The following is a 14469-nucleotide window of genomic DNA, read 5'->3' as shown; positions in this document are numbered from 1 at the left end:
TGAGTTGCTCTGAACTCCTGCTGTCTGTATCCAATAAAAAGACAATAGTTGAGGGGGTGGGAGATACAAACAAGTGTAGGTCCAGGGGCCCATGAATCCAGATTAAACTATCCAAGCTACATATGACGATACTATGCTTGTGGGTTTCAGTGAAATTTGTCATCTAGCTTCCTCATCAGTGTTCAGACTCAGTTTACTCTCAGTCACAATCATCTACTTGCAAATATACATATAGCTGCACCTGTGTTTACTAATTAGCAAGTGATAGCGTGTTATCATGCTAAATACATACTGTGAACATGATAAACATTGTACCCAATAGTAAACTTCAGCGATTAAATGCTATTACTCTCAACATGTTGCCTTGTTGGCATTGGCACTTAGCTCAAAGTGCTCCTCTGCCTGTGGTATACCTTTACAGAGTTGCTAGCATGGCTGTTAATATGCAGATGCATATTATAAAAAAAAAAATAAGCTCAACAAACAACAATAATGAATACATTAACCAGTAGTGAATAAAAGGTTTATAGACAAGTAGCTCCACATGTTTGGTTTAGCTTCCTGAAGCATCCACCAAGGCATTTGTGTCTCTTCCCAGCCCTCACCCAGTATAAACCACAAAACTACAGAGCCGGTGAAGGCTTTATCAACAGCAATGCTGATAAATTCATATATATATCATATAGCTGATGTCTGCTGTGTTGTAAGCTACTCACACTGTCCTCCTGCCACCCACTTGATGCCAATCCACCAGAGCGTGAACATGGAGCAATGATGGTAGACGTGCAGGAAGGTGACCTGGTTAAATTTTTTCCTCAGGATGAAAAACACAGTGTCCAGATACTCAATGCCTTTGGAGATGAAATACCACCACAGAGCTCCTGCCACCTGACTCCCACAGAAATAAAGAAGGGGAAGAAAAAGACTGTTAACATATGAACATATATGATCAAGAGCTACATGTGCGTGAACTCTGATTTTGGAAATCCTAACCTCGACCCGAGACTGACTCACTTGTGGTTTCTGTTTCAAACTACGTCATAGAGCAACAGGAAGGAAGGTGAAACTGAACACCATTCAACTCCGGCTTGTACTTTTTTCTGATAACAGGCCCGTGCTCTAAATGTATGGATGCCTCTCATGTTTCTAAAAGCTCTCTGAGTGACGTGTCCCTGGCAGGCTGACTGTAATTTTCTGAACCATGGGTACAGTGGAGAATTATTAACAGGTAGGGATCTGGTTCCAAGGAAACTAATTATTGTAGATACAAAAGTCTTAAGATAGTAAGTTACATAAACAGCTGAAGTCCCACTACTATATTCAGAGTTTATCTATGCAAGCGTGTGTGTGTGTGTGTGTGTGTGTGTGTGTGTGTGTGTGTGTGTGTGTGTGTGCAGTCGGGAGAGTTGGGGTATCCAATTTCCTTTTTTTGAATGCCTTCTTGTGAACGCTGTCTGTTTTCCACATTCTGCAACGGTAAAATACGACTTAGAGGCGGATATTTGTTTTACCTTATGGGCAACAGTTGTTCTTGGTAGTGACAAAACCCGTCTCCTGTTGACAAAACTCGCCTCATGGTTTAAACTTGACTCTGAGAAAAAAAACTCTTTCCCACAGAGGGGGGTGCTTTAATAAACTTATTCGAATATGAGCTTTTTTCCACTAAGACTTATTTTATTGGGAGATGTACGAAATTATTTACCGGGTTACAAGCAATGATAATATTGGCTGTTGACTCCTCAGCGTCATCATTTTCTGTCTATTGAGAAAACCCATTGTAAAAGTAATGAAGAAAAAAACTCTACCAAGGAGCAGGCTGCGCAAAACCTACCTCATATAGATGTTTTAATAATAATAATATTTTTTTTGGGGGGGGGGGACGCGTTATAGGTTATAAGCATTGAGAAAAAACTGATATCTGCTGTCTCATTCCTCCTTGACCCGCGGTGTGTGTGTGTGTGTGTGTGTGTGTGTGTGTGTGTGTGTGTGTGTGTGTGTGTGTGTGTGTGTGTGTGAAACAAGATCGCCTGTCACGGCAATTATGGTTTGTTTTTTCAGTCCCTTGTAAAAAGGACTCTCAAAAGGAAAAGTAGTATTCAAAGAAAAGTATTCACTAAGGGATATTTATTCTTTTTTTTTTTTTACACATACGGGGTAGGCAGCCTGTAGGTTACAAGCGGATAGAAAGTTCTTCTTTTCATCACAAGCTATGGTGTAGCCTAAAAATGCAATTTGTTGCTAGGCTGATCATCTTAAAGGTTTTTTACTGCATCTGTATTATAGGAAAATAAAATACTATTGAAAGAAACGGTTCTCTACAGACAATAGGAAGTCACTCTTTATTCCCATTACAAACGCCGGTGCAGCTTAAGAAAGTAAAATTACATCTATTGTAAAAAAAAAAGAAATACAGAGAAAATTGACATAATATTGAAACAGAATTCAAACTATGAGTTTGTGGAAAACTAACTGCCGCTCTGTCTCTATACATCACTGAATCAACTGCTGCATCACCGCTCTGCTTTTATTCCCCTCCCATGCTGCAGACCCTCCCTCCCTCTAAAAACTTTTTTCTTTTTTTTCCAACAACAGGTGGCGCGCTTCCGGGGGTTTCCCCCTCCCTTCTCCGGATGCAATTCGTCACGCTTAGGGGCAGATGGCGCGCTTCCGGGGTTTCCCCCTCCCTTCTCCGGATGCAATTCGTCACGCTTAGGGGATCAAATTACACACTTCCGGGGGGGAGGGGGGAGGTCAAAAGGTCATGATTAGGGTCATCAATCAAATCGGATCAAATTTTGTCATAAGCTGTATGGGAGTATCTCTCTGTTCAGTTTGCTTTTCCATTTTTCAAAGCATGCAGTGCTATGGTGGCCCTGAAAGGTCAAACGGATTGCAACTTAGGAAAAACACCAGTAAATTGGTTTCTGTCACTTCTGCAGCTGTTCCTTCAGATACTTGTGTTGCCACAAACACTGCAGTTTTTTTAAAGTAAGCAGCATTTATTCAGTTTGTCTTTTGTGTGTTTTTGCATCATTTTTCTCATTGCTGTTTTTTTCTTAAGTTGTACTCCATTTCCATCCACTTCTCAGACCCACCATAATGTCCTCTACAGGGCAGCAATATAGAAGCAAGAGCTCACATTTATCATGGGTCAGACCGACCACATGTCCCGTATATGATAACCAGTTTGTTTCTTTCCGTTCAGTTTACTCACAAACTCTGTGTTTTATTCTCTGTCAGACTCCTGTTACGTTGCTCTTTGGTGTTTTGCTCAGTGAAGGCAGGCTGTGAGAATGAATCAGGAAGCAGGAAGCTGTGAAGGAGAGCTGGAGGTCAGAATTACATGTCAGGGTTTTGGTAGCTGGCAGTCAGTCCTGATCACCTTCACTAAATCCCTGTCCAACAAAGCAGTATTGAGGCCTTATTGATTTAACTTGAGCTCCAGTCCTGAGTTTTATGTTTATGTGGGTGGTTCAGTTTTTTCTGGGATACATTGCCATGGTAACCTATGGTCAAAATAAGAGATCCGTATAAATGCCCAGGGACCAATCGAATTTGTAAAAAATAGCATCACCTGGATTAGTGAGAGGCAAGATCCCTCAGACGTCAGTGGGTGGATGGTGTCTACTGTTTTTAAGAGCATCAGAAGTTTCTGTATTCGCCCAAAAAACATCAGGAAAAAATATCAGTTCTTAGAAGCAACATAATACTCACAAATTTAAATTAAGTTATTGTTTATACATATCAATATAGGTGACCTTTTATTAGGTTTGGTAGTAGACCAAGTCTGTGTGTGACTTGTGTTTTGTGTCGTACAGATAAGCATTCATCTAATGGAATCGCAGGTTAGAACAATGTAGCTTTAACACTGAGATTTCCACAGTCAGCGTTTTAGGAAGAGCAACGGTGAATGCATGTCATTCTAAAAGTACCGTAGCAAAGTTTAAGGCTATCATTTATTCAATGTTATGTGCCAACTAAGCAAACAGCAGCTGCTGCTACTCCCTCAACAGTTGATTGTCCTGTTTATTCTGGTTCATCCTGCACGCAAACATCACAAGACGCTCATTCTCGAGTTACTTAAAGTTTTGCGGGTGACAGTCTGTACTTCTGCGTGACAATGTATACATGTGTGGTCTGTTCATCAGGGATTCCCAAACGCTGACACTGTCTGCACCACAACGGGTAAATGGCATCGCCTCAAAAAAGAGGACGTGGTTTAAATAAGTAAAGAAATGTTCAGGCCACAAATAACCACAACATAAACACTTGTTTGTTTAAAACTCAGATGTTAATCAAAAAGAAGAAAAATCTAAATGCAAATAAAAGTTTTTGTTTTTGAACTGTACATTTGAAAATTATTGTTTTCCAGGGTGCAGCACCGTTTTCCTTTGAAGTCTCTCCCTCTTTCCTCCACCTTTAATCTTCTTGTGTTCTCCATTCGATCATCCAACTAAATAAATATCAGAGAAGCAGAAAGACGTCCTGCAGGACCCTGCGTGTGCAATGCACTTAGCTTTGAGCCCCAGAAACAATCAACAGATGCTGAAAGATGCTGATCGTAGTGAGTTTCATGCAAACAAGATGAGACACTCATTCTCTACTTAAAGTTTACCAGCTACACCTGTCTTATCTATGACCTATGACACCTTTCTCTGTAAGATCTTTTTTTTTTTTCTTCTCTTCTCCTTTTTCTTTTTTCTTTTTTTTTTTTTTTTTCTTTCTCTCTTTTTTGTAATTACATCAATAATAATTTTCATGTATGCTTTTTCCTGTGCATGAACATTGTAATTTTCCAATCGTGCACCTTGTTATAGCAGGAAGCTCAGATAACATAAAATATAGGGAAGGAAAATGAGGGTCATCAGAAGCCATGGGGGAGTGTATTTCTGGTTGACCCACATGCTTTTCAGAGGCGTTCAGCCAGTTAGACCCAAAGGGGGGGACGCTGACAAACCTGAAGTGACACTATGGATGTCCTCAGGAACTGTCTCTACCCAGAAATACCCCTCACATACACTCTGTTGAGCAGCGGTGGATCACAAGGACAAATCAGCGGCCATGCTACTAGCACTGCTCTCTCCATGACAAAATGAGGTCTGTAGCCTCTGCCAAGGAGGATACAAAACACCACAGTGCAGCAGATGGCTCCTTATAAAGCCAATGGGTGTAAACTCCCTGGAAGGAAGAGAAACCATAAACCTACTGCTAATTAGATATTCTATTAACTTGCTAAAATACAATAAACGATAATGGCTGAATATTTTCCCATAATAATTTTTCAGGTGCATCTTACAACAAACCCAAAAAAGGATAGTGCTGGAAAAAAGATAAGAGTAGAAAATGATTTTTAACTGAAATCATGAACAAAGCTGGAGCGAGCCGGCCTTCTTTTCCCTATGAATGATGAGTGATTGACACATGCTGGCAATATTTTGCTGCCATGTTTACTGGAGTCATTTGGAAAAGAAAAAAAATGAAATTTGTCAGTTTCCTTTCAACACGGATTAGCAAGTTTGATGCACACAAACACAAATCTGTGCTGTAAGTGCAGTTTGACTCGCCAGAAATCTGACTCTGGATTCAAGGGTGTCTTTTTTGTTTTCTGGTGGCGATCAAAGTGTGATGTCCTCATTTCACTGCAGGCGGCTTTGTTGCCTGTCTTCTTATATTTACTCTATAATTACACCAGAAGCCATCTAATACAAGCAAAATGTTGTAAAAGCAGTCTACAAAAATGGACTTTGCTGTGCCTTCCTCGTAATAATTTCTGCTAGATGACTCCGTTTAGTTCCACGGCAAAGATGCTAATGTGCCCGCCTGCAGTGACACAGACAGGGTTTAAGCTGTATTTCTCAATCTGATATATCATATTTGCTCTGCACTTTAATCCAAATGAACAGTTGGGTGACTGAGCAGTTTTAGAGGCTCCAGCCAACTGAAGTAAACACAGCCGGTTGTACGCTGCGGTCATGTGACTGCAGTGTTAGTCCAGGGGAACCTACGTAAGCTTGCGGCATAGCACTTGGCTTCCTGCCCTTCTGGCTGCAATAAGTGACACACACACAGACACACACTCGCACGCACACCACAAACTTTGTTATATCATCCTCCCACCTCTGCCCCGCCTCCGCTGTTGTGTTTGATACAGATTGGACTTGGACCTAGTGGAACATATGCTGTGACAATAGGGGATTTTGTTTTCTCGCGCTTCTCAGTTAAAGCTGTCCAGTAAAACAGATCTTCTGGCCAACACACGCACACATAGTGATAGTAGGTCACCGCCGTGCCCGTGTGATTCTGCTGAATCTTTTCTTAAAACCGAGTTACTTCTTCCTCTTGTTAGGGCTGTCCTCCACACAGGAAAACGTGCCCGGCTGTAAGCTCGAGTAAGCACCGACTTGATAAATAGATGCTGCTACGAGGTCTGAGACATGGGGTTTTCTCAGCAGCCAGGAGCATTAAATCTCCCAACTTCTGAAGGATTACAAAAAAGGATTATATAAATGTATTATTAACACAATTACCACTACATGTGTTGGTTTTTTTTGTCAGTATTTTCGGACATTTTTCATCTGAGCCCACTAATCCATGCAGCTGCCTGGGCTTAAATCACAATTGTGGTCGGCCATGAACTGTAAATTCAATAATGCATTTGCATGCATTTGTTCAGCACTGCCTTTTTATAGCCGTATAGCACTTACAAGAGTGACTATAGATACATGTGAATTCTACTATCAGTCTTTTCACTTGCACTTTGGAACTTAAACACAAGAAAACGATCGCATAGTAATCGTCATGGTTACTACAGCTATAAGGAACATTTGGGCTTCTGCAAAGACAGTGCGGTTGCTTTAACAGGGAAGTGTACAAACAGGAACAAACAGTAGTTCTTACTTTTTAAAGACTGCATTGGATGAGCAACATGTGAACGACACAGTCACTGTCTTATGTGAGTGTATCTAGGAAGAGCTATGCGAGCAGATACTGTTTAAATGCATTAAATACCAGGATTAATTAGCAGTTTACTTTATGATATGATCAAAGGTCCATAAAGCAAGTTCCACATACCCAGCTGCTAGTCAGCTGTATTAAAGGCTGTATCCCTGCACTGTTTTTTTTTGTTTTTTTTTGTTTTTTTGTTTTTTTTACTAAATGACATCAGAAACAGCAGTATGCGACATTACGTGATGGCAGAGCTTCAGTTCATCCTTTGTCATTTTTTTTTTTTTTTTTTTTTTTTTTTAATAAATAGGACAGGGGGAATGAATGAGAGAAAGAGGGGGAGAGAAAGAAAGAAAACCAAAGGGGAGAAGAGACGGTGAGAAGGGGGGGGGGAAGAGAGAGAGAAAAAAAAAAGAACTCCTGGGTCACCTGTATGGAGAAAAAAAAAAAACAAACAAAAAAACAAACAAACAGAGGAGACAGCAAACAACAAAGAGCAACATAATAATAGAGAAAACAAAGCACCATCACAATAAACTAGCTAGTCATAGATATCAATATTTACTAAATAATAAACGATATTGTGCAGCACGCAAGATAGACAGCGCACAGTGTGCTTTGAGATCTCTGTAAGATCTTTAACAAAGTCTTAATAATAAAGTCCTTTAAAAAAAGTTTCAGTTTTTAATGAGCAATTATAGAGAAGCTATATCAGATTCCCTTATGAGAGAAATGTGTAATATAACATTGCTGCCTTCATCGGTCCATTACAGGGACATTATTGTAGATTATTTGAGTGCTTGGACTCGTGGGAGAACCCCAAGTTCGATTCCAGCTGCTGGAATCACTCGGTAGTAGATTTTCTGAGCAGACAGACTGTGATCAGATGAGCTGCTGTGGATGGTTCTAAGGTTTAATGCTTTTTGTGGATTTAGCCATCATATTGTATAAGCACCTGTTACGTTGGAGATGCTTTCGAACCCCTGGTCATTGTCTAAACACCATCAGCTGAAAATCACATTTTAAAATCTCTGCACTTATTGGCAATTATTTAGTTTTGCACACTTAATCACTGTGGTAGGCTGCCACTTATGAAACCCCTAAATGACATCACAGTCGACTGGGAAAGAGGAAGGAGTCACACGACAGATTGGAATAAAAAGACATGACAACCTGTCTAAAAGATTCAGTTATAAGAAAACGACGGACAAGTTACTGGGTAGGTGAGATCTCTTTTTTTCTGTCTTTAATGCATGTAGGTTTATGTAAAACTAGATAAGTTTACATAGTTTATCCAGTTTATCCAGTTTATTCTGATGTCAGTTTTCATAAGAAAAGGTCAAATTAGAAATGCAATACAGCACTGCTAGTCTCCAGCCTAGATAGAAAACAGACCTATTAATTGCACTTGTGTGAATACTATGCATTTAATTTTTGCTGAAAGCGTTTAACTTGTAATAATCTTGTGATTGTTATTATTATTTGCCAAATTCCTTTACTTAAAAAAGTTACATATGCTGAGAACAAACTAGCAGCACACAGAGTTTTAAATCATTTCTGTCATGATCTCTTTTAAAACAAATCTGAGATCACACTGTTTCAACATGTTTTATAAGAGTTGAGAGTGAAAAGTGTTGCAATGAAGAGTTTATTTTTAATGTTTCACAGATGCAAACAAGACAGGATGAAACTCAGACAGAAACATCCACACTGCGTTAATGCAGGAGACGCACCACTGAAGAAAAAGAAAAAGCTTAATGGACAGACTTCTGTACCAATGAACACACAATCTAACAGTCAGAGTGTTAATGGGAAGGAAAGCCTAGAAGGAATCAAACATACTGGTGCTATTACATATAATGCAATGATCCAGAACAAAGATCGGCGTCAGTCACTGACCACAACACAACGAAGGACGGATTTAACACAAGCAACCTGTTCACCTGACATGAAGCCACAAAGCTGCTTTGAAGAGTTTACACCTATCATCGCTGCTGATGACTCTGATGATGAAACCTACCTGTTCCAGTGCTCCAGTGCAGGCCTGTACCAGTGCAGTGTGACCGGCCTGGTGTTTGACATGAAGGCAGAAGGAGACGTGGTTTACAGGACTGTCCCTTGGAACAGGAGGCTGCTGGCCCAACACCACAAGAAGCCTGCAGGACCCCTGTTTGACATCAAATGTCAGCAGCAGTCTGTGTGTCAGCTTCATCTCCCACACTGTGAGCTCATCTCCACAGGTGGAGGTCAGTTCTTGCAGGTCGCTCATGTGAAGGATGAAGGCATTGAGTTCATCCCCCCTCATCAGATAACAGAAACTCATGTTGTTATAAACATCACAGGGTTTTCTGGTTTTGGTAATGTGAAGGATGAAGACTCTCCCCCTGAACCAGTCCAAGCTTTGGTTCTGCTCTTCTACAAACCTCCAGAAGAACTTAATCTCAGATCCTTCCTCAACGTATTGTTGTTGCCAAGGAACATCGTGATCCATGATGTTAAAAACAAGAGGAGGGAATTATTTGGTGAAGAGATGTACATAGATGTACCCTCAAAATGTATTCTGTATCCAAAGCAGGTTTACACTCTGTCCACTGTTCCTGAAGATGACCTGATTGTAGTTCAACCAAATGAGGCAGAGTTTGATGAGGAGCATAACTACTCCATCACAACCTTCCAGGTGATTTTAAAAACAATCATTACAGATATTAACCTGAGTGTGACACACCAGGGTAGCTCCAGCTGTATCTGGGAAAGAGAGGTTTGTCTTTTGCCCAACAGAGTTAGAGCCATGACTGCTTCTCCAAATAAGAGGCTTTTAAATGTAAGGAGCTCATTCATTGATATTCATTGATATCAGGACCTGTTCTCAGCAGTCTGATTGACAAACTCCTGGAGAAAGGGTTGATGGTTGATGGTGACAGGGAGGAAGCAGACGCAATGCAAACCAGGAGCGATAGAGCTCGTTTTGTTATCGACACTGTGAGAAGGAAAGTTGAACCTGCCAGTTCACAGATGATTGAGTTTCTGCGTGAGCTTGACGCCTTCCTCCACAGAAATCTTTTTTTGATTTGACGCATCTGGCAAATTTTGTTATGTTTGCCTAGATCTGATATCGTCTTTCAGGCTTCAGCTACAACATCAATAACCACGAGTGATCCAGTGTCGCCCATGCATCATTGTGTTGGAGGTTGATTTTAGTTTAATTTGTCCAAATAGGACTAATGCAGCTTTTTTGATCTTTAAGCAAAGTTTAATCCTGACCTTTATCTTCAGACTGAAATCTGGTTTGTACCTTGTGGTGAATCCTCTTGGGGTTTTTTGTTTCTTTGTTTTGTGTTTTTGTTTGTTTATGATACGTACACATAGACCATTGTTGTGAGTGCGCACGCCAGGGGCTGACACATTAATACAGCCATATTTCACACATGACTGTGAAAGGCGGAAGAGGAAGTAGTTCCTTCCAATGCAGACAATCCGAATGTTATAGTTTCTATCCACTGTGTTCCTGTTAATCATAAACTACAAATTTACCATAAATTACTAAAATATCGATATTTTAATATGAGAATCGATTCTAGAACATAAATGATTGGTATCGGAGGAATCGATATTTCAGGCATTTCAGAATTATGCTGCATTTTTCTGACTTTTTCTTTCAAGTCTCTCCATCTCTCCTCCACCTTTAACCTTCTTCCGTTACCCTATTTCATCAGCCAACTTAAGTTGTCATCGGAGAAGCAGGGAGACCTCCTATAAGACCCTGCAAACAATTAATAGGTGCTTAAAGAAGAGCATGGAGGAATCCTGAGAACTGCGTGGGGTTGTTCCTCTCATTTAATTCATAATGTTGTTGATGGTTCATGCAAATCCACTGGTGAACAACACGAGACGGTTATTGTCACGTTACTTAAAGTTTTGCTGACAGTTGTGGTACTCTGTACATCTGCGCCACAATGTATGCATGTGCGGTCTGTTCAAAACTAGTTAATGCCATCAATTCCAAAAAAAAGAGGATGTGGTAAAGAAAAGCACATTTCACAGACAACCACCCAAACCCCGATTTTAACCAGAGAAAAGAAAAAAATAATTAATGTAAAAGTAAGGATTTGAACTGTACATTTGAGAAGCTATTTTAAAAACATTTAGACTATATTTGTAATTATTGCTCTCCGCTAATACTTTTAAATTCTCCATAATTATGCTTTGGGTAAAGCTTTAATTTGACTTGATTTCCCAGCTGCACTTGTCCAAGTTATGACTTCAACTTTGCTCTGTAAGGTTTGTTGAAAATAGTAAAGAATAATAATAAAGGCCTTCAGGAAAAAAAGTTATTTTTAATCATCCATCTTTATCCCATGTACAAGTCAGTTATTGTGAAAAGTTTCTGTTTAGTGTAAACTTAAACATATGTTCCTACCATCGCCATCATCGCCAACATGACGCGTTTTTGGAGTTTGACAGGTTTTTTTGTTCCATGAATAAGAACAAACAAAAAACAATAAAAGTTCTACAAACACTTTTATCATTTCGTTTGAGAAAATAACAGAAAATAAAGAAGCACAATATTAACATATATTTTCCTCTTTTTTCACAGTGAAAATGAAAACAAAATTGTAATCATGTGACGTATGAATGAAACTGAAAGAAAAACCATGACGTCTGCTGTTACGTATAATCATATTGTTGGTGAAACGCTTTCGTGTTCTCCACTTTTTGGATATTTCACTCAATTCATTGAAATTCTCATATAAACATTATGAATATTTCAGAAACTTTTACGTACACAGGAAGCTGCATCATGTTTGTGTTTACATAAAATATTATATCTCTTACATAAAACCGCTGAGTTATGAAACAGTTTAAGTGGTAAACAGCTCTTTGAGTAGACTTATGTTCTGATATTTTAGTATCAGATTCACTATCAGAAATGTGTGATGTAACATTGCTGCCTTTCTCGCTCCATTGCAGTGACATTATTTAAGCTTTGAGCTTAGACTCGTGGGGGAACTCTAAGTTCCAGTCTACCTGAGGGAATCACTCACTTTAAACTAAGTCATGTACATTTTGAGCTCCAGCAGATTTTCTGTGCAGACAGATAGTAATCAGATTACTTGATGATGATTTCTAAATTTTTTCTGCTTTTTGCCATCTTTGTACATCACATGGCAAATGGAAACAAGTGTTCATCTTGTCCAGTTTTCCTTTAAGTGAAGTATTTCATGTACTGGAACGGTTTCACCCTCGGTAAGGGTGAACTTATTCCAGGAGTAAGTTCACCCAGGAATTTGACAGAGGGGTGAACTCTGTCTATATACAGGGAGTGCAGAATTTTTAGGCAAATGAGTATTTTGTCCACATCATCCTCTTCATGCATGTTGTCTTACTCCAAGCTGTATAGGCTCGAAAGCCTACTACCAATTAAGCATATTAGGTGATGTGCATCTCTGTAATGAGAAGGGGTGTGGTCTAATGACATCAACACCCTATATCAGGTGTGCATAATTATTAGGCAACGTCCTTTCCTTTGGCAAAATGGGTCAAAAGAAGGACTTGAAAGGCTCAGAAAAGTCAAAACTAGTGAGATATCTTGCAGAGGGATGCAGCAGTCTCAAAATTGCAAAGCTTCTGAAGCGTGATCATCGAACAATCAAGCGTTTCATTCAAAATAGTCAACAGGGTCGCAAGAAGCGTGTGGAAAAACCAAGGCGCCAAATAACTGCCCATGAACTGAGAAAAGTCAAGCGTGCAGCTGCCAAGATGCCACTTGCCACCAGTTTGGCCATATTTCAGAGCTGCAACATCACTGGAGTGCCCAAAAGCACAAGGTGTGCAATACTCAGAGACATGGCCAAGGTAAGAAAGGCTGAAAGACGACCACCACTGAACAAGACACACAAGCTGAAACGTCAAGACTGGGCCAAGAAATATCTCAAGACTGGTTTTCTAAGGTTTTATGGACTGATGAAATGAGAGTGAGTCTTGATGGGCCAGATGGATGGGCCCGTGGCTGGATTGGTAAAGGGCAGAGAGCTCCAGTCCCACTCAGACGCCAGCAAGGTGGAGGTGGAGTACTGGTTTGGGCTGGTATCATCAAAGATGAGCTTGTGGGGCCTTTTCGGGTTGAGGATGGAGTCAAGCTGAACTCCCAGTCCTACTGCCAGTTTCTGGAAGACACCTTCTTCAAGCAGTGGTACAGGAAGAAGTCTGCATCCTTCAAGAAAAACATGATTTCCATGCAGGACAATGCTCCATCACACGCGTCCAAGTACTCCACAGCGTGGCTGGCAAGAAAGGGTATAAAAGAAGAAAAACTAATGACATGGCCTCCTTGTTCACCTGATCTGAACCCCATTGAGAACCTGTGGTCCATCATCAAATGTGAGATTTACAAGGAGGGAAAACAGTACACCTCTCTGAACAGTGTCTGGGAGGCTGTGGTTGCTGCTGCACGCAATGTTGATGGTGAACAGATCAAAACACTGACAGAATAACACGAAGAAGAAGGCTAGGCAGAGAGACGCGGAGGGACACTAAATGACACGGGGAAACACAGAGTCATGTGGAGAAACGCAGATGATGCGATGAGTAGCACAGGCAGACACACACAATAAATACACACACCAGGTAATCAGGAAATGGCACACAGGAGGGGACACAGCGGGAGAGAAAACCGGGAGAGGACACAGGTTGCGAAAACAGAAACACTAAACACACGACTAAGAACAAATACAAAACAGCAGAAACTGGAAAAATAAAACAATAAACTCAGAACACTGGGTCAACGACCCAGGACCATGACAGTTCTTAGTATCAGACCAGTTTGATTCATGCTACAGAGCAAAGAGTCGCAATCCTTCAGACACACACACACACACTGTAGTTTTCTGTCAGAGTTTCACGTGTCGCTTTTTTTCACCCATTAAAATAAATTCTATTAAATAGATTTGCTGTTGTATTTGTTTTTGCTGCAAGCCTCTGCTCACACCTTAAAAATCACCCTGCTCACTATTGATATTTGACTTTTAATTTAGTTATTTATTTAATAACTTATTTATTATTTATTTAAAAGTTAAGTATAAACTTAGTGACTTCTTTGGTTTATTAATTGAACTAATAACTTATCCAGCTTTCCCAGCCGTTTTGATTATTTTTAATTAACTGTGAACCAATAATGAAAATGAAAGATACTAGCGGAGTTTTTCCTTTGTAGACAGAACAATGAAGTAATTTCAACATACCAAGGACATCTTGTCCTTATCAGCAATTCACTTACTGGAAACCAGATAAGCCATTTATCCCATACCTGACATCAGCAGTCAGGGTAAGCAGTCTCACAAAAGCTTTTGTCAACATTGTCAGCCTGGCGTTTGAAATTATACTGTTAAATTTACTGTAAATGTGTGTGTGTCCTGTATAATCTCTTTGGTCAGTCTACAAAAGTGCTCATATTTTTGGCGTGTTTGGCCTATTTAAAAGGAAAGCTAGCAAAAATGTTCAAAAACCTCTCAGTACTCAACTTCTGTT

The 14469-nt window shown here is 40.0% G+C and overlaps 1 pseudogene; it reads left to right on the top strand.

Annotated features, from left to right (window-relative positions):
* The first annotated feature begins 8619 nt into the window (after positions 1-8619).
* LOC146702278 (NACHT, LRR and PYD domains-containing protein 1b allele 3-like) lies at positions 8620-10017 on the top strand (annotated as a pseudogene).
* The last annotated feature ends 4452 nt before the right edge of the window (positions 10018-14469 follow it).

The sequence above is a fragment of the Copadichromis virginalis genome, linkage group LG9 (genome assembly GCF_057382275.1).
Source record: "Copadichromis virginalis isolate Kocher_CV1m ecotype Utaka linkage group LG9, C_Virginalis_male_GT1.1, whole genome shotgun sequence".
In the NCBI taxonomy this organism is placed as follows: Eukaryota; Metazoa; Chordata; class Actinopteri; order Cichliformes; family Cichlidae; genus Copadichromis; species Copadichromis virginalis.
This window is presented reverse-complemented; position numbering and strand designations above follow the sequence as displayed.